Source organism: Pseudorasbora parva, chromosome 4, assembly GCF_024679245.1.
Source record: "Pseudorasbora parva isolate DD20220531a chromosome 4, ASM2467924v1, whole genome shotgun sequence".
Classification (NCBI taxonomy): domain Eukaryota; kingdom Metazoa; phylum Chordata; class Actinopteri; order Cypriniformes; family Gobionidae; genus Pseudorasbora; species Pseudorasbora parva.
This window is the reverse complement of record NC_090175.1, coordinates 38,286,619-38,313,888: the sequence shown is the minus strand read 5'-3', so window position 1 is coordinate 38,313,888 and position 27,270 is coordinate 38,286,619. Positions and strand designations below refer to the sequence as shown.

At 44.2% G+C, this 27,270-nt stretch overlaps 49 non-coding genes across 49 annotated transcripts; 8 read left to right on the top strand and 41 right to left on the bottom strand.

Annotated features, from left to right (window-relative positions):
* Positions 1-200: 200 nt before the first annotated feature.
* On the bottom strand, positions 201-272 carry trnap-cgg (transfer RNA proline (anticodon CGG)). Its single transcript has one exon. It is a non-coding gene; the product is annotated as a tRNA-Pro (tRNA).
* Positions 273-555: 283 nt separating this feature from the next.
* Positions 556-627, bottom strand: trnap-agg (transfer RNA proline (anticodon AGG)). The gene has a single exon. It is a non-coding gene; the product is annotated as a tRNA-Pro (tRNA).
* Positions 628-912: 285 nt separating this feature from the next.
* On the bottom strand, positions 913-984 carry trnap-agg (transfer RNA proline (anticodon AGG)). The gene has a single exon. It is a non-coding gene; the product is annotated as a tRNA-Pro (tRNA).
* A 283-nt stretch (positions 985-1,267) lies between these two features.
* trnap-agg (transfer RNA proline (anticodon AGG)) lies at positions 1,268-1,339 on the bottom strand. Its single transcript has one exon. It is a non-coding gene; the product is annotated as a tRNA-Pro (tRNA).
* Positions 1,340-2,712: 1,373 nt separating this feature from the next.
* On the bottom strand, positions 2,713-2,784 carry trnap-agg (transfer RNA proline (anticodon AGG)). Its single transcript has one exon. It is a non-coding gene; the product is annotated as a tRNA-Pro (tRNA).
* Positions 2,785-3,069: 285 nt separating this feature from the next.
* trnap-agg (transfer RNA proline (anticodon AGG)) lies at positions 3,070-3,141 on the bottom strand. The gene has a single exon. It is a non-coding gene; the product is annotated as a tRNA-Pro (tRNA).
* A 159-nt stretch (positions 3,142-3,300) lies between these two features.
* trnar-ccg (transfer RNA arginine (anticodon CCG)) lies at positions 3,301-3,373 on the top strand. Its single transcript has one exon. It is a non-coding gene; the product is annotated as a tRNA-Arg (tRNA).
* Positions 3,374-4,159: 786 nt separating this feature from the next.
* Positions 4,160-4,231, bottom strand: trnap-cgg (transfer RNA proline (anticodon CGG)). Its single transcript has one exon. It is a non-coding gene; the product is annotated as a tRNA-Pro (tRNA).
* A 283-nt stretch (positions 4,232-4,514) lies between these two features.
* Positions 4,515-4,586, bottom strand: trnap-agg (transfer RNA proline (anticodon AGG)). Its single transcript has one exon. It is a non-coding gene; the product is annotated as a tRNA-Pro (tRNA).
* Positions 4,587-4,870: 284 nt separating this feature from the next.
* On the bottom strand, positions 4,871-4,942 carry trnap-agg (transfer RNA proline (anticodon AGG)). Its single transcript has one exon. It is a non-coding gene; the product is annotated as a tRNA-Pro (tRNA).
* A 159-nt stretch (positions 4,943-5,101) lies between these two features.
* trnar-ccg (transfer RNA arginine (anticodon CCG)) lies at positions 5,102-5,174 on the top strand. Its single transcript has one exon. It is a non-coding gene; the product is annotated as a tRNA-Arg (tRNA).
* A 786-nt stretch (positions 5,175-5,960) lies between these two features.
* trnap-cgg (transfer RNA proline (anticodon CGG)) lies at positions 5,961-6,032 on the bottom strand. Its single transcript has one exon. It is a non-coding gene; the product is annotated as a tRNA-Pro (tRNA).
* A 518-nt stretch (positions 6,033-6,550) lies between these two features.
* Positions 6,551-6,623, top strand: trnar-ccg (transfer RNA arginine (anticodon CCG)). Its single transcript has one exon. It is a non-coding gene; the product is annotated as a tRNA-Arg (tRNA).
* A 786-nt stretch (positions 6,624-7,409) lies between these two features.
* trnap-cgg (transfer RNA proline (anticodon CGG)) lies at positions 7,410-7,481 on the bottom strand. Its single transcript has one exon. It is a non-coding gene; the product is annotated as a tRNA-Pro (tRNA).
* Positions 7,482-7,764: 283 nt separating this feature from the next.
* Positions 7,765-7,836, bottom strand: trnap-agg (transfer RNA proline (anticodon AGG)). The gene has a single exon. It is a non-coding gene; the product is annotated as a tRNA-Pro (tRNA).
* A 285-nt stretch (positions 7,837-8,121) lies between these two features.
* Positions 8,122-8,193, bottom strand: trnap-agg (transfer RNA proline (anticodon AGG)). The gene has a single exon. It is a non-coding gene; the product is annotated as a tRNA-Pro (tRNA).
* A 283-nt stretch (positions 8,194-8,476) lies between these two features.
* Positions 8,477-8,548, bottom strand: trnap-agg (transfer RNA proline (anticodon AGG)). Its single transcript has one exon. It is a non-coding gene; the product is annotated as a tRNA-Pro (tRNA).
* Positions 8,549-9,566: 1,018 nt separating this feature from the next.
* Positions 9,567-9,638, bottom strand: trnap-cgg (transfer RNA proline (anticodon CGG)). Its single transcript has one exon. It is a non-coding gene; the product is annotated as a tRNA-Pro (tRNA).
* A 283-nt stretch (positions 9,639-9,921) lies between these two features.
* trnap-agg (transfer RNA proline (anticodon AGG)) lies at positions 9,922-9,993 on the bottom strand. Its single transcript has one exon. It is a non-coding gene; the product is annotated as a tRNA-Pro (tRNA).
* Positions 9,994-10,278: 285 nt separating this feature from the next.
* Positions 10,279-10,350, bottom strand: trnap-agg (transfer RNA proline (anticodon AGG)). Its single transcript has one exon. It is a non-coding gene; the product is annotated as a tRNA-Pro (tRNA).
* Positions 10,351-10,509: 159 nt separating this feature from the next.
* Positions 10,510-10,582, top strand: trnar-ccg (transfer RNA arginine (anticodon CCG)). The gene has a single exon. It is a non-coding gene; the product is annotated as a tRNA-Arg (tRNA).
* A 777-nt stretch (positions 10,583-11,359) lies between these two features.
* Positions 11,360-11,431, bottom strand: trnap-cgg (transfer RNA proline (anticodon CGG)). Its single transcript has one exon. It is a non-coding gene; the product is annotated as a tRNA-Pro (tRNA).
* Positions 11,432-11,714: 283 nt separating this feature from the next.
* On the bottom strand, positions 11,715-11,786 carry trnap-agg (transfer RNA proline (anticodon AGG)). The gene has a single exon. It is a non-coding gene; the product is annotated as a tRNA-Pro (tRNA).
* Positions 11,787-13,159: 1,373 nt separating this feature from the next.
* trnap-cgg (transfer RNA proline (anticodon CGG)) lies at positions 13,160-13,231 on the bottom strand. The gene has a single exon. It is a non-coding gene; the product is annotated as a tRNA-Pro (tRNA).
* A 641-nt stretch (positions 13,232-13,872) lies between these two features.
* trnap-agg (transfer RNA proline (anticodon AGG)) lies at positions 13,873-13,944 on the bottom strand. The gene has a single exon. It is a non-coding gene; the product is annotated as a tRNA-Pro (tRNA).
* A 160-nt stretch (positions 13,945-14,104) lies between these two features.
* trnar-ccg (transfer RNA arginine (anticodon CCG)) lies at positions 14,105-14,177 on the top strand. The gene has a single exon. It is a non-coding gene; the product is annotated as a tRNA-Arg (tRNA).
* A 508-nt stretch (positions 14,178-14,685) lies between these two features.
* trnat-agu (transfer RNA threonine (anticodon AGU)) lies at positions 14,686-14,757 on the bottom strand. Its single transcript has one exon. It is a non-coding gene; the product is annotated as a tRNA-Thr (tRNA).
* A 287-nt stretch (positions 14,758-15,044) lies between these two features.
* trnap-ggg (transfer RNA proline (anticodon GGG)) lies at positions 15,045-15,116 on the bottom strand. The gene has a single exon. It is a non-coding gene; the product is annotated as a tRNA-Pro (tRNA).
* A 159-nt stretch (positions 15,117-15,275) lies between these two features.
* trnar-ccg (transfer RNA arginine (anticodon CCG)) lies at positions 15,276-15,348 on the top strand. The gene has a single exon. It is a non-coding gene; the product is annotated as a tRNA-Arg (tRNA).
* Positions 15,349-16,134: 786 nt separating this feature from the next.
* On the bottom strand, positions 16,135-16,206 carry trnap-cgg (transfer RNA proline (anticodon CGG)). Its single transcript has one exon. It is a non-coding gene; the product is annotated as a tRNA-Pro (tRNA).
* Positions 16,207-16,489: 283 nt separating this feature from the next.
* On the bottom strand, positions 16,490-16,561 carry trnap-agg (transfer RNA proline (anticodon AGG)). The gene has a single exon. It is a non-coding gene; the product is annotated as a tRNA-Pro (tRNA).
* A 285-nt stretch (positions 16,562-16,846) lies between these two features.
* Positions 16,847-16,918, bottom strand: trnap-agg (transfer RNA proline (anticodon AGG)). The gene has a single exon. It is a non-coding gene; the product is annotated as a tRNA-Pro (tRNA).
* Positions 16,919-17,201: 283 nt separating this feature from the next.
* trnap-agg (transfer RNA proline (anticodon AGG)) lies at positions 17,202-17,273 on the bottom strand. The gene has a single exon. It is a non-coding gene; the product is annotated as a tRNA-Pro (tRNA).
* Positions 17,274-18,633: 1,360 nt separating this feature from the next.
* trnap-agg (transfer RNA proline (anticodon AGG)) lies at positions 18,634-18,705 on the bottom strand. Its single transcript has one exon. It is a non-coding gene; the product is annotated as a tRNA-Pro (tRNA).
* A 285-nt stretch (positions 18,706-18,990) lies between these two features.
* trnap-agg (transfer RNA proline (anticodon AGG)) lies at positions 18,991-19,062 on the bottom strand. Its single transcript has one exon. It is a non-coding gene; the product is annotated as a tRNA-Pro (tRNA).
* A 159-nt stretch (positions 19,063-19,221) lies between these two features.
* On the top strand, positions 19,222-19,294 carry trnar-ccg (transfer RNA arginine (anticodon CCG)). The gene has a single exon. It is a non-coding gene; the product is annotated as a tRNA-Arg (tRNA).
* Positions 19,295-20,071: 777 nt separating this feature from the next.
* trnap-cgg (transfer RNA proline (anticodon CGG)) lies at positions 20,072-20,143 on the bottom strand. The gene has a single exon. It is a non-coding gene; the product is annotated as a tRNA-Pro (tRNA).
* Positions 20,144-20,426: 283 nt separating this feature from the next.
* On the bottom strand, positions 20,427-20,498 carry trnap-agg (transfer RNA proline (anticodon AGG)). The gene has a single exon. It is a non-coding gene; the product is annotated as a tRNA-Pro (tRNA).
* A 1,374-nt stretch (positions 20,499-21,872) lies between these two features.
* trnap-cgg (transfer RNA proline (anticodon CGG)) lies at positions 21,873-21,944 on the bottom strand. The gene has a single exon. It is a non-coding gene; the product is annotated as a tRNA-Pro (tRNA).
* Positions 21,945-22,227: 283 nt separating this feature from the next.
* On the bottom strand, positions 22,228-22,299 carry trnat-agu (transfer RNA threonine (anticodon AGU)). The gene has a single exon. It is a non-coding gene; the product is annotated as a tRNA-Thr (tRNA).
* A 352-nt stretch (positions 22,300-22,651) lies between these two features.
* On the bottom strand, positions 22,652-22,723 carry trnap-cgg (transfer RNA proline (anticodon CGG)). Its single transcript has one exon. It is a non-coding gene; the product is annotated as a tRNA-Pro (tRNA).
* A 282-nt stretch (positions 22,724-23,005) lies between these two features.
* On the bottom strand, positions 23,006-23,077 carry trnap-agg (transfer RNA proline (anticodon AGG)). Its single transcript has one exon. It is a non-coding gene; the product is annotated as a tRNA-Pro (tRNA).
* Positions 23,078-23,361: 284 nt separating this feature from the next.
* On the bottom strand, positions 23,362-23,433 carry trnap-agg (transfer RNA proline (anticodon AGG)). Its single transcript has one exon. It is a non-coding gene; the product is annotated as a tRNA-Pro (tRNA).
* Positions 23,434-23,718: 285 nt separating this feature from the next.
* On the bottom strand, positions 23,719-23,790 carry trnap-agg (transfer RNA proline (anticodon AGG)). The gene has a single exon. It is a non-coding gene; the product is annotated as a tRNA-Pro (tRNA).
* A 160-nt stretch (positions 23,791-23,950) lies between these two features.
* On the top strand, positions 23,951-24,023 carry trnar-ccg (transfer RNA arginine (anticodon CCG)). Its single transcript has one exon. It is a non-coding gene; the product is annotated as a tRNA-Arg (tRNA).
* Positions 24,024-24,809: 786 nt separating this feature from the next.
* On the bottom strand, positions 24,810-24,881 carry trnap-cgg (transfer RNA proline (anticodon CGG)). Its single transcript has one exon. It is a non-coding gene; the product is annotated as a tRNA-Pro (tRNA).
* Positions 24,882-25,163: 282 nt separating this feature from the next.
* trnap-agg (transfer RNA proline (anticodon AGG)) lies at positions 25,164-25,235 on the bottom strand. Its single transcript has one exon. It is a non-coding gene; the product is annotated as a tRNA-Pro (tRNA).
* Positions 25,236-26,609: 1,374 nt separating this feature from the next.
* Positions 26,610-26,681, bottom strand: trnap-cgg (transfer RNA proline (anticodon CGG)). The gene has a single exon. It is a non-coding gene; the product is annotated as a tRNA-Pro (tRNA).
* Positions 26,682-26,964: 283 nt separating this feature from the next.
* On the bottom strand, positions 26,965-27,036 carry trnat-agu (transfer RNA threonine (anticodon AGU)). The gene has a single exon. It is a non-coding gene; the product is annotated as a tRNA-Thr (tRNA).
* Between the last annotated feature and the right edge of the window lie 234 nt (positions 27,037-27,270).

The window sequence follows — 27,270 nt, the reverse complement described above, 5'->3', positions numbered from 1 at the left end:
TGACATCAAGCACCATGTTGTCTGCAGCAAAAGTTCTGATATCAAATGGTTGTTAAAGCAAAGCAACCATCGGAAACAGTGTCAGAAAACCCTTGAACTCATTCTAAATGCTAGAGGGCTCAGTCGGGAATTGAATATAATTGAAATAGAAAGCGTTTGTTGTTAGGAAGCCAAGGAAGTTAGCTTGCTTTGAAACGGCTGGGCTCGTCCGGGATTTGAACCCGGGACCTCTCGCACCCGAAGCGAGAATCATACCCCTAGACCAACGAGCCAGACCAGAATCACCTATGGCTACGTGTGTACACATGTACAGTCACTTAATGTGGCCCTCTAAAAGATTGGGCAGGCACTAGTTTTAATAGAAAACACTTGTCGTTAGGAAGCCGCATTTCCTGGAAGGCAGCGACTCTGAGTATGGCCTGTACAAGGAAAAAAAAAACACGACCTTTGACTGAATCTGGGATATGTTGTAGTACAGATGAACAACAGTAATTATTTCAAAACCACAGTAGTTTTTATCTAAGCTCAACGTAGCCAGCTTGCTTTGAAACGGCTGGGCTCGTCCGGGATTTGAACCCGGGACCTCTCGCATCCTAAGCGAGAATCATACCCCTAGACCAACGAGCCTGACTGCGAACACCAACAGCTACGTGTGTACACATGTACAGTCACTGAATGTTGCCCTCTAAAAGATTGGGCAGGCACTAATTTTAATAGAAAACGCTTGCCGTTAGGAAGCCGCATTTCCTGGAAGGCAGCGACTCTGAGTATGGTCTGTACAAGGAAAAAAAAAACACTTGACCTTTGACTGAATCTGGGCTATGTTGTAGTACAGATGAACAAAAGTAATTATTTCAAAACCTCAGCAGTTTTGAGGTGGGCTCAACGCAGCCAGCTTGCTATGAAACGACTGGGCTCGTCCGGGATTTGAACCCGGGACCTCTCGCACCCTAAGCGAGAATCATACCCCTAGACCAACGAGCCTGACTGTGAGCACCAACAGCTACGTGTGTACACATGTACAGTCACTGAATGTTGCCCTCTAAAAGATTGGGCAGGCACTAATTTTAATAGAAAACGCTTGCCGTTAGGAAGCCGCATTTCCTGGAAGGCAGCGACTCTGAGTATGGTCTGTACAAGGAAAAAAAAAAACTTGACCTTTGACTGAATCTGGGCTATGTTGTAGTACAGATGAACAAAAGTAATTATTTAAAAAATCAGCAGTTTTGAGGTGGGCTCAACGCAGCCAGCTTGCTATGAAACGACTGGGCTCGTCCGGGATTTGAACCCGGGACCTCTCGCACCCTAAGCGAGAATCATACCCCTAGACCAACGAGCCTCTCCGGTATGCCATGTTTTGTGTGGGTACCACAAATTTAGTGAAGCTCAGCTGTATAACGGATCGTGTTCTGTTGTCGAGATACTTAAGTGCAGATATTTGAGCTTCAAAAACTACTTCAAGGGATACTACAGATTGACGGCCCACTTTGCCAAACAAAGCCCGTTGGCCTAATGGATAAGGCATCAGCCTCCGGACCTGAGGATTGTGGGTTCAAGTCCCACCTGTGTCGTCTTTGATGGGCTACTTTTAAGATGGCTTTGTGAGAATTTCAAGGAGGATTTTTCAATGACTATATCCATGATGACCGCACGATTAGAATTATCATAATGATAACCATATATCACTATGAAAGACGAATTTAAAAGAGAATTCCACAAAGTGTTTTTTTAACACAAGTCACAACAAAAGTAGCTGTCTACTCATCAAGACTGATTCTGCATCTTCAGCATCAATAAATTGTCTTCTTCCACTCATGCTTTGCCCATGAAGTCAACAGTGCCAATGAGAGCTTTGGCCATCTAATTGCAGAAAAACGCACGGCACACCAGTGAAGGGCTCTAAAAGTCAACAGCAGCATACAGACTATATCTTAGGCTTGACTTTGAACCATAAGGCATCAGCCTCCGTCCAAGGACGTGGTTGAATGAGCTAGCTCTAAGCAAAAGGTCAATGACTGTACAAAGAAACTCCAAGGACATGTATTTCTATGCTCATTGTTTTAATTCAACTATGACTGATGTAAAATGGTTTGAATCCCAAAACCCCTGCAGAAAGTTCAATTTGGCCGAAGTATCAGCCTCTGATGCTAGAGAACGTGACATCAAGCACCATGTTGTCTGCAGCAAAAGTTCTGATATCAAATGGTTGTTAAAGCAAAGCAACCATCGGAAACAGTGTCAGAAAACCCTTGAACTCATTCTAAATGCTAGAGGGCTCAGTCGGGAATTGAATATAATTGAAATAGAAAGCGTTTGTTGTTAGGAAGCCGAGGAAGTTAGCTTGCTTTGAAACGGCTGGGCTCGTGCAGGATTTGAACCCGGGACCTCTCGCACCCGAAGCGAGAATCATGCCCCTAGACCAACGAGCCAGACCAGAATCACCTATGGCTACGTGTGTACACATGTACAGTCACTTAATGTGGCCCTCTAAAAGATTGGGCAGGCACTAGTTTTAATAGAAAACACTTGTTGTTAGGAAGCCGCATTTCCTGGAAGGCAGCGACTCTGAGTATGGCCTGCACAAAGAAAAAAAAAACACGACCTTTGACTGAATCTGGGATATGTTGTAGTACAGATGAACAACAGTAATTATTTCAAAACCACAGTAGTTTTTATCTAAGCTCAACGTAGCCAGCTTGCTTTGAAACGGCTGGGCTCGTCCGGGATTTGAACCCGGGACCTCTCGCACCCTAAGCGAGAATCATACCCCTAGACCAACGAGCCTGACTGCGAACATCAACAGCTACATGTGTACACATGTACAGTCACTGAATGTTGCCCTCTAAAAGATTGGGCAGGCACTAATTTTAATAGAAAACGCTTGCCGTTAGGAAGCCGCATTTCCTGGAAGGCAGCGACTCTGAGTATGGTCTGTACAAGGAAAAAAAAAACACTTGACCTTTGACTGAATCTGGGCTATGTTGTAGTACAGATGAACAAAAGTAATAATTTCAAAACCTCAGTAGTTTTGAGGTGGGCTCAACGCAGCCAGCTTGCTATGAAACGACTGGGCTCGTCCGGGATTTGAACCCGGGACCTCTCGCACCCTAAGCGAGAATCATACCCCTAGGCCAACGAGCCTCTCCGGTATGCCATGTTTTGTGTGGGTACCACAAATTTAGTGAAGCTCACCTGTATAACGGAACGTGTTCTGTTGTCGAGATACTTAAGTGTAGATATTTGAGCTTCAAAAACTACTTCAAGGGATACTACAGATTGACGGCCAACTTTGCCAAACAAGGCCCGGTGGCCTAATGGATAAGGCATCAGCCTCCGGAGCTGAGGATTGTTGGTTCAAGTCCCACCTGGGTTGTCTTTGATGGGTTAGCTTTAAGATGGCTTTGTGAGAATTTCAAGGAGGATTTTTCAATGACTATATCCATGATGACCGCACGATTGGAATTATCATAATGATAACCAAATATCACTATGAAAGACGAATTTAAAAGAGAATTCCACAAAGTGTTTTTTTAACTCAAGTCACAACAAAAGTAGCTGTCTACTCATCAAGACTGATTCTGCATCTTCAGCATCAATAAACTGTCTTCTGCCACTCATGCTTTGCCCATGAAGTCAACAGTGCCAATGAGAGCTTTGGCCATCTAATTGAAGAAAAACGCACGGCACACCAGTGAAGGGCTCTAAAAGCCAACAGCAGCATACAGACTATATCTTAGGCTTGACTTTGAACCATAAGGCATCAGCCTCCGTCCAAGGACGTGGTTGAATGAGCTAGCTCTAAGCAAAAGGTCAATGACTGTACAAAGAAACTCCAAGGACATGTATTTCTGTGCTCATTGTTTTAATTCAACTATGACTGATGTAAAATGGTTTGAATCCCAAAAGCCCTGCAGAAAGTTCAATTTGGCCGAAGTATCAGCCTCTGATGCTAGAGAACATGACATCAAGCACCATGTTGTCTGCAGAAAAAGTTCTGATATCAAATGGTTGTTAAAGCAAAGCAACCATCGGAAACAGTGTCAGAAAACCCTTGAACTCATTCTAAATGCTAGAGGGCTCAGTCGGGAATTGAATATAATTGAAATAGAAAGCGTTTGTTGTTAGGAAGCCGAGGAAGTTAGCTTGCTTTGAAACGGCTGGGCTCGTCCGGGATTTGAACCCGGGACCTCTCGCACCCGAAGCGAGAATCATACCCCTAGACCAACGAGCCAGACCAGAATCACCTATGGCTACGTGTGTACACATCTACAGTCACTTAATGTGGCCCTCTAAAAGATTGGGCAGGCACTAGTTTTAATAGAAAACACTTGTCGTTAGGAAGCCGCATTTCCTGGAAGGCAGCGACTCTGAGTATGGCCAACACAAGGAAAAAAAAAACACGACCTTTGACTAAATCTGGGATATGTTGTAGTACAGATGAACAACAGTAATTATTTCAAAACCACAGTAGTTTTTATCTAAGCTCAACGTAGCCAGCTTGCTCTGAAACGGCTGGGCTCGTCCGGGATTTGAACCCGGGACCTCTCGCACCCTAAGCGAGAATCATACCCCTAGACCAACGAGCCTGACTGCGAACACCAACAGCTACGTGTGTACACATGTACAGTCACTGAATGTTGCCCTCTAAAAGATTGGGCAGGCACTAATTTTAATAGAAAACGCTTGCCGTTAGGAAGCCGCATTTCCTGGAAGGCAGCGACTCTGAGTATGTTCTGTACAAGGAAAAAAAAACACTTGACCTTTGACTGAATCTGGGCTATGTTGTAGTACAGATGAACAAAAGTAATAATTTCAAAACCTCAGTAGTTTTGAGGTGGGCTCAACGCAGCCAGCTTGCTATGAAACGACTGGGCTCGTCCGGGATTTGAACCCGGGACCTCTCGCACCCTAAGCGAGAATCATACCCCTAGACCAAAGAGCCTCTCCGGTACTGCATGTTTTGTGTGGGTACCACAAATTTAGTGAAGCTCACCTGTATAACGGAACGTGTTCTGTTGTCGAGATACTTAAGTGTAGATATTTGAGCTTCAAAAACTACTTCAAGGGATACTACAGATTGACGGCCAACTTTGCCAAACAAGGCCCGGTGGCCTAATGGATAAGGCATCAGCCTCCGAAGCTGAGGATTGTGGGTTCAAGTCCCACCTGGGTCATCTTTGATGGGCTACCTTTAAGATGGCTTTGTGAGACTTTCAAGGAGGATTTTTCAATGACTATATCCATGATGACCGCACGATTGGAATTATCATAATGATAACCATATATCACTATGAAAGACGAATTTAAAAGAGAATTCCACAAAGTGTTTTTTTAACTCAAGTCACAACAAAAGTAGCTGTCTACTCATCAAGACTGATTCTGCATCTTCAGCATCAATAAATTGTCTTCTGCCACTCATCCTTTGCCCATGAAGTCAACAGTGCCAATGAGAGCTTTGGCCATCTAATTGCAGAAAAACGCACGGCACACCAGTGAAGGGCTCTAAAAGCCAACAGCAGCATACAGACTATATCTTAGGCTTGACTTTGAACCATAAGGCATCAGCCTCCGTCCAAGGACGTGGTTGAATGAGCTAGCTCTAAGCAAAAGGTCAATGACTGTACAAAGAAACTCCAAGGACATGTATTTCTGTGCTCATTGTTTTAGTTCAACTATGACTGATGTAAAATGGTTTGAATCCCAAAACCCCTGCAGAAAGTTCAATTTGGCCGAAGTATCAGCCTCTGATGCTACAGAACGTGACATCAAGCACCATGTTGTCTGCAGCAAAAGTTCTGATATCAAATGGTTGTTAAAGCAAAGCAACCATCGGAAACAGTGTCAGAAAACCCTTGAACTCATTCTAAATGCTAGAGGGCTCAGTCGGGAATTGAATATAATTGAAATAGAAAGCGTTTGTTGTTAGGAAGCCGTGGAAGTTAGCTTGCTTTGAAACAGCTGGGCTCGTCCGGGATTTGAACCCGGGACCTCTCGCACCCGAAGCGAGAATCATACCCCTAGACCAACGAGCCAGACTGCGAGCACCAACAGCTACGTGTGTACACATGTACAGTCACTGAATGTTGCCCTCTAAAAGATTGGGCAGGCACTAATTTTAATAGAAAACGCTTGCCGTTAGGAAGCCGCATTTCCTGGAAGGCAGCGACTCTGAGTATGGTCTGTACAAGGAAAAAAAAAACACTTGACCTTTGACTGAATCTGGGCTATGTTGTAGTACAGATGAACAAAAGTAATTTGGTTTCAAAAACTCAGCAGTTTTGAGGTGGGCTCAACGCAGCCAGCTTGCTATAAAACGACTGGGCTCGTCCGGGATTTGAACCCGGTACCTCTCGCACCCCAAGCGAGAATCATACCCCTAGACCAACAATCCTCTCCGGTATGCCATGTTTTGTGTGGGTACCACAAATTTAGTGAAGCTCACCTGTATAACAGAACGTGTTCTGTTGTCGAGATACTTAAGTGTAGATATTTGAGCTTCAAAAACTACTTCAAGGGATACTACAGATTGACGGCCAACTTTGCCAAAAAAGGCCCGGTGGCCTAATGGATAAGGCATCAGCCTCCGGAGCTGAGGATTGTGGGTTCAAGTCCCACCTGGGTCATCTTTGATGGGCTACCTTTAAGATGGCTTTGTGAGAATTTCAAGGAGGATTTTTCAATGACTATATCCATGATGACCGCACGATTGGAATTATCATAATGATGACCATATATCACTATGAAAGACGAATTTAAAAGAGAATTCCACAAAGTGTTCTTTTAACTCAAGTCACAACAAAAGTAGCTGTCTACTTATCAAGACTGATTCTGCATCTTCAGCATCAATAAATTGTCTTCTGCCACTCATGCTTTGCCCATGAAGTCAACAGTGCCAATGAGAGCTTTGGCCATCTAATTGCAGAAAAACGCACGGCACACCAGTGAAGGGCTCTAAAAGCCAACAGCAGCATACAGACTATATCTTAGGCTTGACTTTGAACCATAAGGCATCAGCCTCCGTCCAAGGACGTGGTTGAATGAGCTAGCTCTAAGCAAAAGGTCAATGACTGTACAAAGAAACTCCAAGGACATGTATTTCTGTGCTCATTGTTTTAATTCAACTATGACTGATGTAAAATGGTTTCAATCCCAAAACCCCTGCAGAAAGTTCAATTTGGCCGAAGTATCAGCCTCTGATGCTACAGAACGTGACATCAAGCACCATGTTGTCTGCAGCAAAAGTTCTGATATCAAATGGTTGTTAAAGCAAAGCAACCATCGGAAACAGTGTCAGAAAACCCTTGAACTCATTCTAAATGCTAGAGGGCTCAGTCGGGAATTGAATATAATTGAAATAGAAAGCGTTTGTTGTTAGGAAGCCAAGGAAGTTAGCTTGCTTTGAAACGGCTGGGCTCGTCCGGGATTTGAACCCGGGACCTCTCGCACCCGAAGCGAGAATCATACCCCTAGACCAACGAGCCAGACCAGAATCACCTATGGCTACGTGTGTACACATGTACAGTCACTTAATGTGGCCCTCTAAAAGATTGGGCAGGCACTAGTTTTAATAGAAAACACTTGTCGTTAGGAAGCCGCATTTCCTGGAAGGCAGCGACTCTGAGTATGGCCTGTACAAGGAAAAAAAAAACACGACCTTTGACTGAATCTGGGATATGTTGTAGTACAGATGAACAACAGTAATTATTTCAAAACCACAGTAGTTTTTATCTAAGCTCAACGTAGCCAGCTTGCTTTGAAACGGCTGGGCTCGTCCGGGATTTGAACCCGGGACCTCTCGCATCCTAAGCGAGAATCATACCCCTAGACCAACGAGCCTGACTGCGAACACCAACAGCTACGTGTGTACACATGTACAGTCACTGAATGTTGCCCTCTAAAAGATTGGGCAGGCACTAATTTTAATAGAAAACGCTTGCCGTTAGGAAGCCGCATTTCCTGGAAGGCAGCGACTCTGAGTATGGTCTGTACAAGGAAAAAAAAAACACTTGACCTTTGACTGAATCTGGGCTATGTTGTAGTACAGATGAACAAAAGTAATTATTTCAAAACCTCAGCAGTTTTGAGGTGGGCTCAACGCAGCCAGCTTGCTATGAAACAACTGGGCTCGTCCGGGATTTGAACCCGGGACCTCTCGCACCCTAAGCGAGAATCATACCCCTAGACCAACGAGCCTGACTGTGAGCACCAACAGCTACGTGTGTACACATGTACAGTCACTGAATGTTGCCCTCTAAAAGATTGGGCAGGCACTAATTTTAATAGAAAACGCTTGCCGTTAGGAAGCCGCATTTCCTGGAAGGCAGCGACTCTGAGTATGGTCTGTACAAGGAAAAAAAAAAACTTGACCTTTGACTGAATCTGGGCTATGTTGTAGTACAGATGAACAAAAGTAATTATTTAAAAAATCAGCAGTTTTGAGGTGGGCTCAACGCAGCCAGCTTGCTATGAAACGACTGGGCTCGTCCGGGATTTGAACCCGGGACCTCTCGCACCCTAAGCGAGAATCATACCCCTAGACCAACGAGCCTCTCCGGTATGCCATGTTTTGTGTGGGTACCACAAATTTAGTGAAGCTCAGCTGTATAACGGATCGTGTTCTGTTGTCGAGATACTTAAGTGCAGATATTTGAGCTTCAAAAACTACTTCAAGGGATACTACAGATTGACGGCCCACTTTGCCAAACAAAGCCCGTTGGCCTAATGGATAAGGCATCAGCCTCCGGACCTGAGGATTGTGGGTTCAAGTCCCACCTGTGTCGTCTTTGATGGGCTACTTTTAAGATGGCTTTGTGAGAATTTCAAGGAGGATTTTTCAATGACTATATCCATGATGACCGCACGATTAGAATTATCATAATGATAACCATATATCACTATGAAAGACGAATTTAAAAGAGAATTCCACAAAGTGTTTTTTTAACACAAGTCACAACAAAAGTAGCTGTCTACTCATCAAGACTGATTCTGCATCTTCAGCATCAATAAATTGTCTTCTGCCACTCATGCTTTGCCCATGAAGTCAACAGTGCCAATGAGAGCTTTGGCCATCTAATTGCAGAAAAACGCACGGCACACCAGTGAAGGGCTCTAAAAGCCAACAGCAGCATACAGACTATATCTTAGGCTTGACTTTGAACCATAAGGCATCAGCCTCCGTCCAAGGACGTGGTTGAATGAGCTAGCTCTAAGCAAAAGGTCAATGACTGTACAAAGAAACTCCAAGGACATGTATTTCTGTGCTCATTGTTTTAATTCAACTATGACTGATGTAAAATGGTTTGAATCCCAAAACCCCTGCAGAAAGTTCAATTTGGCCGAAGTATCAGCCTCTGATGCTACAGAACGTGACATCAAGCACCATGTTGTCTGCAGCAAAAGTTCTGATATCAAATGGTTGTTAAAGCAAAGCAACCATCGGAAACAGTGTCAGAAAACCCTTGAACTCATTCTAAATGCTAGAGGGCTCAGTCGGGAATTGAATATAATTGAAATAGAAAGCGTTTGTTGTTAGGAAGCCGAGGAAGTTAGCTTGCTTTGAAACAGCTGGGCTCGTCCGGGATTTGAACCCGGGACCTCTCGCACCCGAAGCGAGAATCATACCCCTAGACCAACGAGCCAGACCAGAATCACCTATGGCTACGTGTGTACACATGTACAGTCACTTAATGTGGCCCTCTAAAAGATTGGGCAGGCACTAGTTTTAATAGAAAACACTTGTCGTTAGGAAGCCGCATTTCCTGGAAGGCAGCGACTCTGAGTATGGCCTGCACAAGGAAAAAAAAAACACGACCTTTGACTGAATCCGGGATATGTTGTAGTACAGATGAACAACAGTATTTATTTCAAAACCACAGTAGTTTTTATCTAAGCTCAACGTAGCCAGCTTGCTTTGAAACGGCTGGGCTCGTCCAGGATTTTAACCCGGGACCTCTCGCACCCTAAGCGAGAATCATACCCCTAGACCAACGAGCCTGACTGCGAACACCAACAGCTACGTGTGTACACATGTACAGTCACTGAATGTTGCCCTCTAAAAGATTGGGCAGGCACTAATTTTAATAGAAAACACTTGCCGTTAGGAAGCCGCATTTCCTGGAAGGCAGCGACTCTGAGTATGGTCTGTACAAGGAAAAAAAAAACACTTGACCTTTGACTGAATCTGGGCTATGTTGTAGTACAGATGAACAAAAGTAATTATTTCAAAACCTCAGCAGTTTTGGGGTGGGCTCAAAGCAGACAGCTTGCTATGAAAAGACTGGGCTCGTCCGGGATTTGAACCCTGGACCTCTCGCACCCTAAGCGAGAATCATACCCCTAGACCAACGAGCCTCTCCGGTATGGCATGTTTTGTGTGGGTACCACAAATTTAGTGAAGCTCACCTGTAAAACGGATCGTGTTCTGTTGTCGAGATACTTAAGTGCAGATATTTGAGCTTCAAAAACTACTTCAAGGGATACTACAGATTGACGGCCAACTTTGCCAAACAAAGCCCGGTGGCCTAATGGATAAGGCATCAGCCTCCGGAGCTGAGGATTGTGGGTTCAAGTTCCACCTGGGTCGTCTTTGATGGGCTACTTTTAAGATGGCTTTGTGAGAATTTCAAGGAGAATTTTTCAATGACTATATCCATGATGACCGCACGATTAGAATTATCATAATGATAACCATATATCACTATGAAAGACGAATTTAAAAGAGAATTCCTCAAAGTGTTTTTTTAACACAAGTCACAACAAAAGTAGCTGTCTACTCATCAAGACTGATTCTGCATCTTCAGCATCAATAAATTGTCTTCTGCCACTCATGCTTTGCCCATGAAATCAACAGTGCCAATGAGAGCTTTGGCCATCTAATTGCAGAAAAACGCACGGCACACCAGTGAAGGGCTCTAAAAGTCAACAGCAGCATACAGACTATATCTTAGGCTTGACTTTGAACCATAAGGCATCAGCCTCCGTCCAAGGACGTGGTTGAATGAGCTAGCTCTAAGCAAAAGGTCAATGACTGTACAAAGAAACTCCAAGGACATGTATTTCTGTGCTCATCGTTTTAATTCAACTATGACTGATGTAAAATGGTTTGAATCCCAAAACCCCTGCAGAAAGTTCAATTTGGCCGAAGTATCAGCCTCTGATGCTAGAGAACGTGACATCAAGCACCATGTTGTCTGCAGCAAAAGTTCTGATATCAAATGGTTGTTAAAGCAAAGCAACCATCGGAAACAGTGTCAGAAAACCCTTGAACTCATTCTAAATGCTAGAGGGCTCAGTCGGGAATTGAATATAATTGAAATAGAAAGCGTTTGTTGTTAGGAAGCTAGCTTGCTTTGAAACGGCTGGGCTCGTCCGGGATTTGAACCCGGGACCTCTCGCATCCGAAGCGAGAATCATACCCCTAGACCAACGAGCCAGACCAGAATCACCTATGGCTACGTGTGTACACATTTACAGTCACTTAATGTGGCCCTCTAAAAGATTGGGCAGGCACTAGTTTTAATAGAAAACACTTGTCGTTAGCAAGCCGCATTTCCTGGAAGGCAGCGACTCTGAGTATGGCCTGCACAAGGAAAAAAAAAACACGACCTTTGACTGAATCTGGGATATGTTGTAGTACAGATGAACAACAGTAATTATTTCAAAACCACAGTAGTTTTTATCTAAGCTCAACGTAGCCAGCTTGCTTTGAAACGGCTGGGCTCGTCCGGGATTTGAACCCGGGACCTCTCGCACCCTAAGCGAGAATCATACCCCTAGACCAACGAGCCTGACTGCGAGCACCAACAGCTACGTGTGTACACATGTACAGTCACTGAATGTTGCCCTCTAAAAGATTGGGCAGGCACTAATTTTAATAGAAAACGCTTGCCGTTAGGAAGCCGCATTTCCTGGAAGGCAGCGACTCTGAGTATGGTCTGTACAAGGAAAAAAAAACCTCTTGACCTTTGACTGAATCTGGGCTATGTTGTAGTACAGATGAACAAAAGTAATTATTTCAAAACCTCAGCAGTTTTGAGGTGGGCTCAACGCAGCCAGCTTGCTATGAAACGACTGGGCTCGTCCGGGATTTGAACCCGGGACCTCTCGCACCCTAAGCAAAATCATACCCCTAGACCAAAGAGCCTCTCCGGTACTGCATGTTTTGTGTGGGTACCACAAATTTAGTGAAGCTCACCTGTATAACGGAACGTGTTCTGTTGTCGAGATACTTAAGTGTAGATATTTGAGCTTCAAAAACTACTTCAAGGGATACTACAGATTGACGGCCAACTTTGCCAAACAACGCCCGGTGGCCTAATGGATAAGGCATCAGCCTCTGGAGCTGAGGATTGAGGGTTCAAGTCCCACCTGGGTCATCTTTGATGGGCTACCTTTAAGATGGCTTTGTGAGAATTTCAAGGAGGATTTTTCAATGACTATATCCATGATGACCGCACGATTGGAATTATCATAATGATAACCATATATCACTATGAAAGACGAATTTAAAAGAGAATTCCACAAAGTGTTTTTTAACTCAAGTCACAACAAAAGTAGCTGTCTACTCATCAAGACTGATTCTGCATCTTCAGCATCAATAAATTGTCTTCTGCCACTCATGCTTTGCCCATGAAGTCAACAGTGCCAATGAGTGCTTTGGCCATCTAATTGCAGAAAAACGCACGGCACACCAGTGAAGGGCTCTAAAAGCCAACAGCAGCATACAGACTATATCTTAGGCTTGACTTTGAACCATAAGGCATCAGCCTCCGTCCAAGGACGTGGTTGAATGAGCTAGCTCTAAGCAAAAGGTCAATGACTGTACAAAGAAACTCCAAGGACATGTATTTCTGTGCTCATTGTTTTAATTCAACTATGACTGATGTAAAATGGTTTGAATCCCAAAACCCCTGCAGAAAGTTCAATTTGGCCGAAGTATCAGCCTCTGATGCTACAGAACGTGACATCAAGCACCATGTTGTGTGCAGCAAAAGTTCTGATATCAAATGGTTGTTAAAGCAAAGCAACCATCGGAAACAGTGTCAGAAAACCCTTGAACTCATTCTAAATGCTAGAGGGCTCAGTCGGGAATTGAATATAATTGAAATAGAAAGCGTTTGTTGTTAGGAAGCCGAGGAAGTTAGCTTGCTTTGAAACGGCTGGGCTCGTCCGGGATTTGAACCCGGGACCTCTCGCACCCGAAGCGAGAATCATACTCCTAGACCAACGAGCCAGACCAGAATCACCTATGGCTACGTGTGTACACATGTACAGTCACTTAATGTGGCCCTCTAAAAGATTGGGCAGGCACTAGTTTTAATAGAAAACACTTGTCGTTAGGAAGCCGCATTTCCTGGAAGGCAGCGACTCTGAGTATGGCCTGTACAAGGGAAAAAAAAAACACGACCTTTGACTGAATCTGGGATATGTTGTAGTACAGATGAACAACAGTATTTATTTCAAAACCACAGTAGTTTTTATCTAAGCTCAACATAGCCAGCTTGCTTTGAAACGGCTGGGCTCGTCCACGATTTGAACCAGGGACCTCTCGCACCCTAAGCGAGAATCATACCCCTAGACCAACGAGCCTGACTGCGAACACCAACAGCTACATGTGTACACATGTACAGTCACTGAATGTTGCCCTCTAAAAGATTGGGCAGGCACTAATTTTAATAGAAAACGCTTGCCGTTAGGAAGCCGCATTTCCTGGAAGGCAGCGACTCTGAGTATGGTCTGTACAAGAAAAAAAAAAACACTTGACCTTTGACTGAATCTGGGCTATGTTGTAGTACAGATGAACAAAAGTAATTATTTCAAAACCTCAGCAGTTTTGGGGTGGGCTCAAAGCAGACAGCTTGCTATGAAAAGACTGGGCTCGTCCGGGATTTGAACCCTGGACCTCTCGCACCCTAAGCGAGAATCATACCCCTAGACCAACGAGCCTCTCAGGTATGGCATGTTTTGTGTGGGTACCACAAATTTAGTGAAGCTCACCTGTATAACGGATCGTGTTCTGTTGTCGAGATACTTAAGTGCAGATATTTGAGCTTCAAAAACTACTTCAAGGGATACTACAGATTGACGGCCAACTTTGCCAAACAAAAGCCCGGTGGCCTAATGGATAAGGCATCAGCCTCCGGAGCTGAGGATTGTGGGTTCAAGTCCCACCTGGGTCGTCTTTGATGGGCTACTTTTAAGATGGCTTTGTGAGAATTTCAAGGAGGATTTTTCAATGACTATATCCATGATGACTATATCCATGATCTAAAAGTCTAGCTAGCTAGTTTGTTGTTAGGAAGCCGAGGAAGTTAGCTTGCTTTGAAACGGCTGGGCTTGTCCGGGATTTGAACTAGGGACTTCTCGCACCCGAAGCGAGAATCATACCCCTAGACCAACGAGCCAGACCAGAATCACCTATGTCTACGTGTGTACACATGTACAGTCACTTAATGTGGCCCTCTAAAAGATTGGGCAGGCACTAGTTTTAATAGAAAACACTTGTCGTTAGGAAGCCGCATTTCCTGGAAGGCAGCGACTCTGAGTATGGCCTGTACAAGGAAAAAAAAAACACGACCTTTCACTGAATCTTGGATATGTTGTAGTACAGATGAACAACAGTAATTATTTCAAAACCACAGTAGTTTTTATCTAAGCTCAACGTAGCCAGCTTGCTTTAAAACGGCTGGGCTCGTCCGGGATTTGAACCCGGGACCTCTCGCACACTAAGCGAGAATCATACCCCTAGACCAACGAGCCTGACTGCAAAAACCAACAGCTATGTGTGTACACATGTACAGTCACTGAATGTTGCCCTCTAAAAGATTGGGCAGGCACTAATTTTAATAGAAAACGCTTGCCGTTAGGAAGCCGCATTTCCTGGAAGGCAGCGACTCTGAGTATGGTCTGTACAAGGAAAAAAAAAACACTTGACCTTTGACTGAATCTGGGCTATGTTGTAGTACAGATGAACAAAAGTAATTTGGTTTCAAAAACTCAGCAGTTTTGAGGTGGGCTCAACGCAGCCAGCTTGCTATAAAACGACTGGGCTCGTCCGGGATTTGAACCCGGTACCTCTCGCACCCCAAGCGAGAATCATACCCCTAGACCAACGAGCCTCTCCGGTATGCCATGTTTTGTGTGGGTACCACAAATTTAGTGAAGCTCACCTGTATAACAGAACGTGTTCTGTTGTCGAGATACTTAAGTGTAGATATTTGAGCTTCAAAAACTACTTCAAGGGATACTACAGATTGACGGCCAACTTTGCCAAAAAAGGCCCGGTGGCCTAATGGATAAGGCATCAGCCTCCGGAGCTGAGGATTGTGGGTTCAAGTCCCACCTGGGTCATCTTTGATGGGCTACCTTTAAGATGGCTTTGTGAGAATTTCAAGGAGGATTTTTCAATGACTATATCCATGATGACCGCACGATTGGAATTATCATAATGATGACCATATATCACTATGAAAGACGAATTTAAAAGAGAATTCCACAAAGTGTTCTTTTAACTCAAGTCACAACAAAAGTAGCTGTCTACTTATCAAGACTGATTCTGCATCTTCAGCATCAATAAATTGTCTTCTGCCACTCATGCTTTGCCCATGAAGTCAACAGTGCCAATGAGAGCTTTGGCCATCTAATTGCAGAAAAACGCACGGCACACCAGTGAAGGGCTCTAAAAGCCAACAGCAGCATACAGACTATATCTTAGGCTTGACTTTGAACCATAAGGCATCAGCCTCCGTCCAAGGACGTGGTTGAATGAGCTAGCTCTAAGCAAAAGGTCAATGACTGTACAAAGAAACTCCAAGGACATGTATTTCTGTGCTCATTGTTTTAATTCAACTATGACTGATGTAAAATGGTTTGAATCCCAAAACCCCTGCAGAAAGTTCAATTTGGCCGAAGTATCAGCCTCTGATGCTACAGAACGTGACATCAAGCACCATGTTGTCTGCAGCAAAAGTTCTGATATCAAATGGTTGTTAAAGCAAAGCAACCATCGGAAACAGTGTCAGAAAACCCTTGAACTCATTCTAAATGCTAGAGGGCTCAGTCGGGAATTGAATATAATTGAAATAGAAAGCGTTTGTTGTTAGGAAGCCAAGGAAGTTAGCTTGCTTTGAAACGGCTGGGCTCGTCCGGGATTTGAACCCGGGACCTCTCGCACCCGAAGCGAGAATCATACCCCTAGACCAACGAGCCAGACCAGAATCACCTATGGCTACGTGTGTACACATGTACAGTCACTTAATGTGGCCCTCTAAAAGATTGGGCAGGCACTAGTTTTAATAGAAAACACTTGTCGTTAGGAAGCCGCATTTCCTGGAAGGCAGCGACTCTGAGTATGGCCTGTACAAGGAAAAAAAAAACACGACCTTTGACTGAATCTGGGATATGTTGTAGTACAGATGAACAACAGTAATTATTTCAAAACCACAGTAGTTTTTATCTAAGCTCAACGTAGCCAGCTTGCTTTGAAACGGCTGGGCTCGTCCGGGATTTGAACCCGGGACCTCTCGCATCCTAAGCGAGAATCATACCCCTAGACCAACGAGCCTGACTGCGAACATCAACAGCTACGTGTGTACACATGTACAGTCACTGAATGTTGCCCTCTAAAAGATTGGGCAGGCACTAATTTTAATAGAAAACGCTTGCCGTTAGGAAGCCGCATTTCCTGGAAGGCAGCGACTCTGAGTATGGTCTGTACAAGGAAAAAAAAAACACTTGACCTTTGACTGAATCTGGGCTATGTTGTAGTACAGATGAACAAAAGTAATTATTTCAAAACCTCAGCAGTTTTGAGGTGGGCTCAACGCAGCCAGCTTGCTATGAAACGACTGGGCTCGTCCGGGATTTGAACCCGGGACCTCTCGCACCCTAAGCGAGAATCATACCCCTAGACCAACGAGCCTGACTGTGAGCACCAACAGCTACGTGTGTACACATGTACAGTCACTGAATGTTGCCCTCTAAAAGATTGGGCAGGCACTAATTTTAATAGAAAACGCTTGCCGTTAGGAAGCCGCATTTCCTGGAAGGCAGCGACTCTGAGTATGGTCTGTACAAGGAAAAAAAAAAACTTGACCTTTGACTGAATCTGGGCTATGTTGTAGTACAGATGAACAAAAGTAATTATTTAAAAAATCAGCAGTTTTGAGGTGGGCTCAACGCAGCCAGCTTGCTATGAAACGACTGGGCTCGTCCGGGATTTGAACCCGGGACCTCTCGCACCCTAAGCGAGAATCATACCCCTAGACCAACGAGCCTCTCCGGTATGCCATGTTTTGTGTGGGTACCACAAATTTAGTGAAGCTCAGCTGTATAACGGATCGTGTTCTGTTGTCGAGATACTTAAGTGCAGATATTTGAGCTTCAAAAACTACTTCAAGGGATACTACAGATTGACGGCCCACTTTGCCAAACAAAGCCCGTTGGCCTAATGGATAAGGCATCAGTCTCCGGACCTGAGGATTGTGGGTTCAAGTCCCACCTGTGTCGTCTTTGATGGGCTACTTTTAAGATGGCTTTGTGAGAATTTCAAGGAGGATTTTTCAATGACTATATCCATGATGACCGCACGATTAGAATTATCATAATGATAACCATATATCACTATGAAAGACGAATTTAAAAGAGAATTCCACAAAGTGTTTTTTTAACACAAGTCACAACAAAAGTAGCTGTCTACTCATCAAGACTGATTCTGCATCTTCAGCATCAATAAATTGTCTTCTGCCACTCATGCTTTGCCCATGAAGTCAACAGTGCCAATGAGAAATTTGGCCATCTAATTGCAGAAAAACGCACGGCACACCAGTGAAGGGCTCTAAAAGCCAACAGCAGCATACAGACTATATCTTAGGCTTGACTTTGAACCATAAGGCATCAGCCTCCGTCCAAGGACGTGGTTGAATGAGCTAGCTCTAAGCAAAAGGTCAATGACTGTACAAAGAAACTCCAAGGACATGTATTTCTGTGCTCATTGTTTTAATTCAACTATGACTGATGTAAAATGGTTTGAATCCCAAAACCCCTGCAGAAAGTTCAATTTGGCCGAAGTATCAGCCTCTGATGCTACAGAACGTGACATCAAGCACCATGTTGTCTGCAGCAAAAGTTCTGATATCAAATGGTTGTTAAAGCAAAGCAACCATCGGAAACAGTGTCAGAAAACCCTTGAACTCATTCTAAATGCTAGAGGGCTCAGTCGGGAATTGAATATAATTGAAATAGAAAGCGTTTGTTGTTAGGAAGCCGAGGAAGTTAGCTTGCTTTGAAACAGCTGGGCTCGTCCGGGATTTGAACCCGGGACCTCTCGCACCCGAAGCGAGAATCATACCCCTAGACCAAAATCACCTATGGCTACGTGTGTACACGTGTACAGTCACTTAATGTGGCCCTCTAAAAGATTGGGCAGGCACTAGTTTTAATAGAAAACACTTGTCGTTAGGAAGCCGCATTTCCTGGAAGGCAGCGACTCTGAGTATGGCCTGCACAAGGAAAAAAAAAACACGACCTTTGACTGAATCCGGGATATGTTGTAGTACAGATGAACAACAGTATTTATTTCAAAACCACAGTAGTTTTTATCAAAGCTCAACGTAGCCAGCTTGCTTTGAAACGGCTGGGCTCGTCCAGGATTTTAACCCGGGACCTCTCGCACCCTAAGCGAGAATCATACCCCTAGACCAACGAGCCTGACTGCGAACACCAACAGCTACGTGTGTACACATGTACAGTCACTGAATGTTGCCCTCTAAAAGATTGGGCAGGCACTAATTTTAATAGAAAACACTTGCCGTTAGGAAGCCGCATTTCCTGGAAGGCAGCGACTCTGAGTATGGTCTGTACAAGGAAAAAAAAAACACTTGACCTTTGACTGAATCTGGGCTATGTTGTAGTACAGATGAACAAAAGTAATTATTTCAAAACCTCAGCAGTTTTGGGGTGGGCTCAAAGCAGACAGCTTGCTATGAAAAGACTGGGCTCGTCCGGGATTTGAACCCTGGACCTCTCGCACCCTAAGCGAGAATCATACCCCTAGACCAACGAGCCTCTCCGGTATGGCATGTTTTGTGTGGGTACCACAAATTTAGTGAAGCTCACCTGTAAAACGGATCGTGTTCTGTTGTCGAGATACTTAAGTGCAGATATTTGAGCTTCAAAAACTACTTCAAGGGATACTACAGATTGACGGCCAACTTTGCCAAACAAAACCCGGTGGCCTAATGGATAAGGCATCAGCCTCCGGAGCTGAGGATTGTGGGTTCAAGTTCCACCTGGGTCGTCTTTGATGGGCTACTTTTAAGATGGCTTTGTGAGAATTTCAAGGAGGATTTTTCAATGACTATATCCATGATGACCGCACGATTAGAATTATCATAATGATAACCATATATCACTATGAAAGACGAATTTAAAAGAGAATTCCTCAAAGTGTTTTTTTAACACAAGTCACAACAAAAGTAGCTGTCTACTCATCAAGACTGATTCTGCATCTTCAGCATCAATAAATTGTCTTCTGCCACTCATGCTTTGCCCATGAAATCAACAGTGCCAATGAGAGCTTTGGCCATCTAATTGCAGAAAAACGCACGGCACACCAGTGAAGGGCTCTAAAAGTCAACAGCAGCATACAGACTATATCTTAGGCTTGACTTTGAACCATAAGGCATCAGCCTCCGTCCAAGGACGTGGTTGAATGAGCTAGCTCTAAGCAAAAGGTCAATGACTGTACAAAGAAACTCCAAGGACATGTATTTCTGTGCTCATCGTTTTAATTCAACTATGACTGATGTAAAATGGTTTGAATCCCAAAACCCCTGCAGAAAGTTCAATTTGGCCGAAGTATCAGCCTCTGATGCTAGAGAACGTGACATCAAGCACCATGTTGTCTGCAGCAAAAGTTCTGATATCAAATGGTTGTTAAAGCAAAGCAACCATCGGAAACAGTGTCAGAAAACCCTTGAACTCATTCTAAATGCTAGAGGGCTCAGTCGGGAATTGAATATAATTGAAATAGAAAGCGTTTGTTGTTAGGAAGCTAGCTTGCTTTGAAACGGCTGGGCTCGTCCGGGATTTGAACCCGGGACCTCTCACATCCGAAGCGAGAATCATACCCCTAGACCAACGAGCCAGACCAGAATCACCTATGGCTACGTGTGTACACATTTACAGTCACTTAATGTGGCCCTCTAAAAGATTGGGCAGGCACTAGTTTTAATAGAAAACACTTGTCGTTAGCAAGCCGCATTTCCTGGAAGGCAGCGACTCTGAGTATGGCCTGCACAAGGAAAAAAAAAACACGACCTTTGACTGAATCTGGGATATGTTGTAGTACAGATGAACAACAGTAATTATTTCAAAACCACAGTAGTTTTTATCTAAGCTCAACGTAGCCAGCTTGCTTTGAAACGGCTGGGCTCGTCCGGGATTTGAACCCGGGACCTCTCGCACCCTAAGCGAGAATCATACCCCTAGACCAACGAGCCTGACTGCGAGCACCAACAGCTACGTGTGTACACATGTACAGTCACTGAATGTTGCCCTCTAAAAGATTGGGCAGGCACTAATTTTAATAGAAAACGCTTGCCGTTAGGAAGCCGCATTTCCTGGAAGGCAGCGACTCTGAGTATGGTCTGTACAAGGAAAAAAAAACCTCTTGACCTTTGACTGAATCTGGGCTATGTTGTAGTACAGATGAACAAAAGTAATTATTTCAAAACCTCAGCAGTTTTGAGGTGGGCTCAACGCAGCCAGCTTGCTATGAAACGACTGGGCTCGTCCGGGATTTGAACCCGGGACCTCTCGCACCCTAAGCAAAATCATACCCCTAGACCAAAGAGCCTCTCCGGTACTGCATGTTTTGTGTGGGTACCACAAATTTAGTGAAGCTCACCTGTATAACGGAACGTGTTCTGTTGTCGAGATACTTAAGTGTAGATATTTGAGCTTCAAAAACTACTTCAAGGGATACTACAGATTGACGGCCAACTTTGCCAAACAACGCCCGGTGGCCTAATGGATAAGGCATCAGCCTCTGGAGCTGAGGATTGTGGGTTCAATTCCCACTTGGGTCATCTTTGATGGGCTACCTTTAAGATGGCTTTGTGAGAATTTCAAGGAGGATTTTTCAATGACTATATCCATGATGACCGCACGATTGGAATTATCATAATGATAACCATATATCACTATGAAAGACGAATTTAAAAGAGAATTCCACAAAGTGTTTTTTTAACTCAAGTCACAACAAAAATAGCTGTCTACTCATCAAGACTGATTCTGCATCTTCAGCATCAATAAATTGTCTTCTGCCACTCATGCTTTGCCCATGAAGTCAACAGTGCCAATGAGTGCTTTGGCCATCTAATTGCAGAAAAACGCACGGCACACCAGTGAAGGGCTCTAAAAGCCAACAGCAGCATACAGACTATATCTTAGGCTTGACTTTGAACCATAAGGCATCAGCCTCCGTCCAAGGACGTGGTTGAATGAGCTAGCTCTAAGCAAAAGGTCAATGACTGTACAAAGAAACTCCAAGGACATGTATTTCTGTGCTCATTGTTTTAATTCAACTATGACTGATGTAAAATGGTTTGAATCCCAAAACCCCTGCAGAAAGTTCAATTTGGCCGAAGTATCAGCCTCTGATGCTACAGAACGTGACATCAAGCACCATGTTGTGTGCAGCAAAAGTTCTGATATCAAATGGTTGTTAAAGCAAAGCAACCATCGGAAACAGTGTCAGAAAACCCTTGAACTCATTCTAAATGCTAGAGGGCTCAGTCGGGAATTGAATATAATTGAAATAGAAAGCGTTTGTTGTTAGGAAGCCGAGGAAGTTAGCTTGCTTTGAAACGGCTGGGCTCGTCCGGGATTTGAACCCGGGACCTCTCGCACCCGAAGCGAGAATCATACCCCTAGACCAACGAGCCTGACCAGAATCACCTATGTCTACGTGTGTACACATGTACAGTCACTTAATGTGGCCCTCTAAAAGATTGGGCAGGCACTAGTTTTAATAGAAAACACTTGTCTTTAGGAAGCCGCATTTCCTGGAAGGCAGCGACTCTGAGTATGGCCTGTACAAGGAAAAAAAAAACACGACCTTTCACTGAATCTTGGATATGTTGTAGTACAGATGAACAACAGTAATTATTTCAAAACCACAGTAGTTTTTATCTAAGCTCAACGTAGCCAGCTTGCTTTAAAACGGCTGGGCTCGTCCGGGATTTGAACCCGGGACCTCTCGCACACTAAGCGAGAATCATACCCCTAGACCAACGAGCCTGACTGCAAAAACCAACAGCTATGTGTGTACACATGTACAGTCACTGAATGTTGCCCTCTAAAAGATTGGGCAGGCACTAATTTTAATAGAAAACGCTTGCCGTTAGGAAGCCGCATTTCCTGGAAGGCAGCGACTCTGAGTATGGTCTGTACAAGGAAAAAAAAACACTTGACCTTTGACTGAATCTGGGCTATGTTGTAGTACAGATGAACAAAAGTAATTATTTCAAAACCTCAGCAGTTTTGAGGTGGGCTCAACGCAGCCAGCTTGCTATGAAACGACTGGGCTCGCCCGGGATTAGAGCTTAGTTTTTATCTAAGCTCAATGTAGCCAGCTTGCTTTGAAACGGCTGGGCTCGTCCGGGATTTGAACCCGGGACCTCTCGCAACCGAAGCGAGAATCATACCCCTAGACCAACGAGCCAGACCAGAATCACCTATGGCTACGTGTGTAGACATGTACAGTCACTTAATGTGGCCCTCTAAAAGATTGGGCAGGCACTAGTTTTAATAGAAAACACTTGTCGTTAGGAAGCCGCATTTCCTGGAAGGCAGCGACTCTGAGTATGGCCTGTACAAGGGAAAAAAAACACGACCTTTGACTGAATCTGGGATATGTTGTAGTACAGATGAACAAAATTAATTATTTCAAAACCTCAGAAGTTTTGAGGTGGGCTCAACGCAGCCAGCTTGCTATGAAACGACTGGGCTCGTCCGGGATTTGAACCGGGGACCTCTCGCACCCTAAGCGAGAATCATACCCCTAGACCAACGAGCCTGACTGCAAAAACCAACAGCTATGTGTGTACACATGTACAGTCACTGAATGTTGCCCTCTAAAAGATTGGGCAGGCACTAATTTTAATAGAAAACGCTTGCCGTTAGGAAGCCGCATTTCCTGGAAGGCAGCGACTCTGAGTATGGTCTGTACAAGGAAAAAAAAACACTTGACCTTTGACTGAATCTGGGATATGTTGTAGTACAGATGAACAACAGTAATTATTTCAAAACCACAGTAGTTTTTATCTAAGCTCAACGTAGCCAGCTTGCTTTGAAACGGCTGGGCTCGTCCGGGATTTGAACCCGGGACCTCTCGCACCCTAAGCGAGAATCATACCCCTAGACCAACGAGCCTGACTGCGAACACCAACAGCTACGTGTGTACACATGTACAGTCACTGAATGTTGCCCTCTAAAAGATTGGGCAGGCACTAATTTTAATAGAAAACGCTTGCCGTTAGGAAGCCGCATTTCCTGGAAGGCAGCGACTCTGAGTATGGTCTGTACAAGGAAAAAAAAAACACTTGACCTTTGACTGAATCTGGGCTATGTTGTAGTACAGATGAACAAAAGTAATTATTTCAAAACCTCAGCAGTTTTGAGTTGTGCTCAACGCAGCCAGCTTGCTATGAAACGACTGGGCTCGTCCGGGATTTGAACCCGGGACCTCTCGCACCCTAAGCGAGAATCATACCCCTAGACCAACGAGCCTCTCAGGTATGGCATGTTTTGTGTGGGTACCACAAATTTAGTGAAGCTCACCTGTATAACGGATCGTGTTCTGTTGTCGAGATACTTAAGTGTAGATATTTGAGCTTCAAAAACTACTTCAAGGGATACTACAGATTGACGGCGAACTTTGCCAAACAAAAGCCCGGTGGCCTAATGGATAAGGCATCAGCCTCCGGAGCTGAGGATTGTGGGTTCAAGTCCCACCTGGGTCGTCTTTGATGGGCTACTTTTAAGATGGCTTTGTGAGAATTTCAAGGAGGATTTTTCAATGACTATATCCATGATGACCGCACGATTAGAATTATCATAATGATAACCATATATCACTATGAAAGACGAATTTAAAAGAGAATTCCACAAAGTGTTTTTTTAACACAAGTCACAACAAAAGTAATTGTCTACTCATCAAGACTGATTCTGCATCTTCAGCATCAATAAATTGTCTTCTGCCACTCATGCTTTGCCCATGAAGTCAACAGTGCCAATGAGAGCTTTGGCCATCTAATTGCAGAAAAACGCACGGCACACCAGTGAAGGGCTCTAAAAGTCAACAGCAGCATACAGACTATATCTTAGGCTTGACTTTGAACCATAAGGCATCAGCCTCCGTCCAAGGACGTGGTTGAATGAGCTAGCTCTAAGCAAAAGGTCAATGACTGTACAAAGAAACTCCAAGGACATGTATTTCTGTGCTCATCGTTTTAATTCAACTATGACTGATGTAAAATGGTTTGAATCCCAAAACCCCTGCAGAAAGTTCAATTTGGCCGAAGTATCAGCCTCTGATGCTAGAGAACGTGACATCAAGCACCATGTTGTCTGCAGCAAAAGTTCTGATATCAAATGGTTGTTAAAGCAAAGCAACCATCGGAAACAGTGTCAGAAAACCCTTGAACTCATTCTAAATGCTAGAGGGCTCAGTCGGGAATTGAATATAATTGAAATAGAAAGCGTTTGTTGTTAGGAAGCCGAGGAAGTTAGCTTGCTTTGAAACGGCTGGGCTCGTCCGGGATTTGAACCCGGGACCTCTCGCACCCGAAGCGAGAATCATACCCCTAGACCAACGAGCCAGACCAGAATCACCTATGGCTACGTGTGTACACATGTACAGTCACTTAATGTGGCCCTCTAAAAGATTGGGCAGGCACTAGTTTTAATAGAAAACACTTGTCGTTAGGAAGCCGCATTTCCTGGAAGGCAGCGACTCTGAGTATGGCCTGTACAAGGGAAAAAAAACACGACCTTTGACTGAATCTGGGATATGTTGTAGTACAGATGAACAAAAGTAATTATTTCAAAACCTCAGAAGTTTTGAGGTGGGCTCAACGCAGCCAGCTTGCTATGAAACGACTGGGCTCGTCCGGGATTTGAACCCGGGACCTCTCGCACCCTAAGCGAGAATCATACCCCTAGACCAACGAGCCTGACTGCAAAAACCAACAGCTATGTGTGTACACATGTACAGTCACTGAATGTTGCCCTCTAAAAGATTGGGCAGGCACTAGTTTTAATAGAAAACGCTTGCCGTTAGGAAGCCGCATTTCCTGGAAGGCAGCGACTCTGAGTATGGTCTGTACAAGGAAAAAAAAAACACTTGACCTTTGACTGAATCTGGGCTATGTTGTAGTACAGATGAACAAAAGTAATTATTTCAAAACCTCAGCAGTTTTGAGGTGGGCTCAACGCAGCCAGCTTGCTATGAAACGACTGGGCTCGTCCGGGATTTGAACCCGGGACCTCTCGCACCCTAAGCAAAATCATACCCCTAGACCAAAGAGCCTCTCCGGTACTGCATGTTTTGTGTGGGTACCACAAATTTAGTGAAGCTCACCTGTATAACGGAACGTGTTCTGTTGTCGAGATACTTAAGTGTAGATATTTGAGCTTCAAAAACTTCTTCAAGGGATACTACAGATTGACGGCCAACTTTGCCAAACAACGCCCGGTGGCCTAATGGATAAGGCATCAGCCTCTGGAGCTGAGGATTGTGGGTTCAATTCCCACCTGGGTCATCTTTGATGGGCTACCTTTAAGATGGCTTTGTGAGAATTTCAAGGAGGATTTTTCAATGACTATATCCATGATGACCGCACGATTGGAATTATCATAATGATAACCATATATCACTATGAAAGACGAATTTAAAAGAGAATTCCACAAAGTGTTTTTTTAACTCAAGTCACAACAAAAATAGCTGTCTACTCATCAAGACTGATTCTGCATCTTCAGCATCAATAAATTGTCTTCTGCCACTCATGCTTTGCCCATGAAGTCAACAGTGCCAATGAGTGCTTTGGCCATCTAATTGCAGAAAAACGCACGGCACACCAGTGAAGGGCTCTAAAAGCCAACAGCAGCATACAGACTATATCTTAGGCTTGACTTTGAACCATAAGGCATCAGCCTCCGTCCAAGGACGTGGTTGAATGAGCTAGCTCTAAGCAAAAGGTCAATGACTGTACAAAGAAACTCCAAGGACATGTATTTCTGTGCTCATTGTTTTAATTCAACTATGACTGATGTAAAATGGTTTGAATCCCAAAACCCCTGCAGAAAGTTCAATTTGGCCGAAGTATCAGCCTCTGATGCTACAGAACGTGACATCAAGCACCATGTTGTGTGCAGCAAAAGTTCTGATATCAAATGGTTGTTAAAGCAAAGCAACCATCGGAAACAGTGTCAGAAAACCCTTGAACTCATTCTAAATGCTAGAGGGCTCAGTCGGGAATTGAATATAATTGAAATAGAAAGCGTTTGTTGTTAGGAAGCCGAGGAAGTTAGCTTGCTTTGAAACGGCTGGGCTCGTCCGGGATTTGAACCCGGGACCTCTCGCACCCGAAGCGAGAATCATACCCCTAGACCAACGAGCCTGACCAGAATCACCTATGTCTACGTGTGTACACATGTACAGTCACTTAATGTGGCCCTCTAAAAGATTGGGCAGGCACTAGTTTTAATAGAAAACACTTGTCTTTAGGAAGCCGCATTTCCTGGAAGGCAGCGACTCTGAGTATGGCCTGTACAAGGAAAAAAAAAACACGACCTTTCACTGAATCTTGGATATGTTGTAGTACAGATGAACAACAGTAATTATTTCAAAACCACAGTAGTTTTTATCTAAGCTCAACGTAGCCAGCTTGCTTTAAAACGGCTGGGCTCGTCCGGGATTTGAACCCGGGACCTCTCGCACACTAAGCGAGAATCATACCCCTAGACCAACGAGCCTGACTGCAAAAACCAACAGCTATGTGTGTACACATGTACAGTCACTGAATGTTGCCCTCTAAAAGATTGGGCAGGCACTAATTTTAATAGAAAACGCTTGCCGTTAGGAAGCCGCATTTCCTGGAAGGCAGCGACTCTGAGTATGGTCTGTACAAGGAAAAAAAAACACTTGACCTTTGACTGAATCTGGGCTATGTTGTAGTACAGATGAACAAAAGTAATTATTTCAAAACC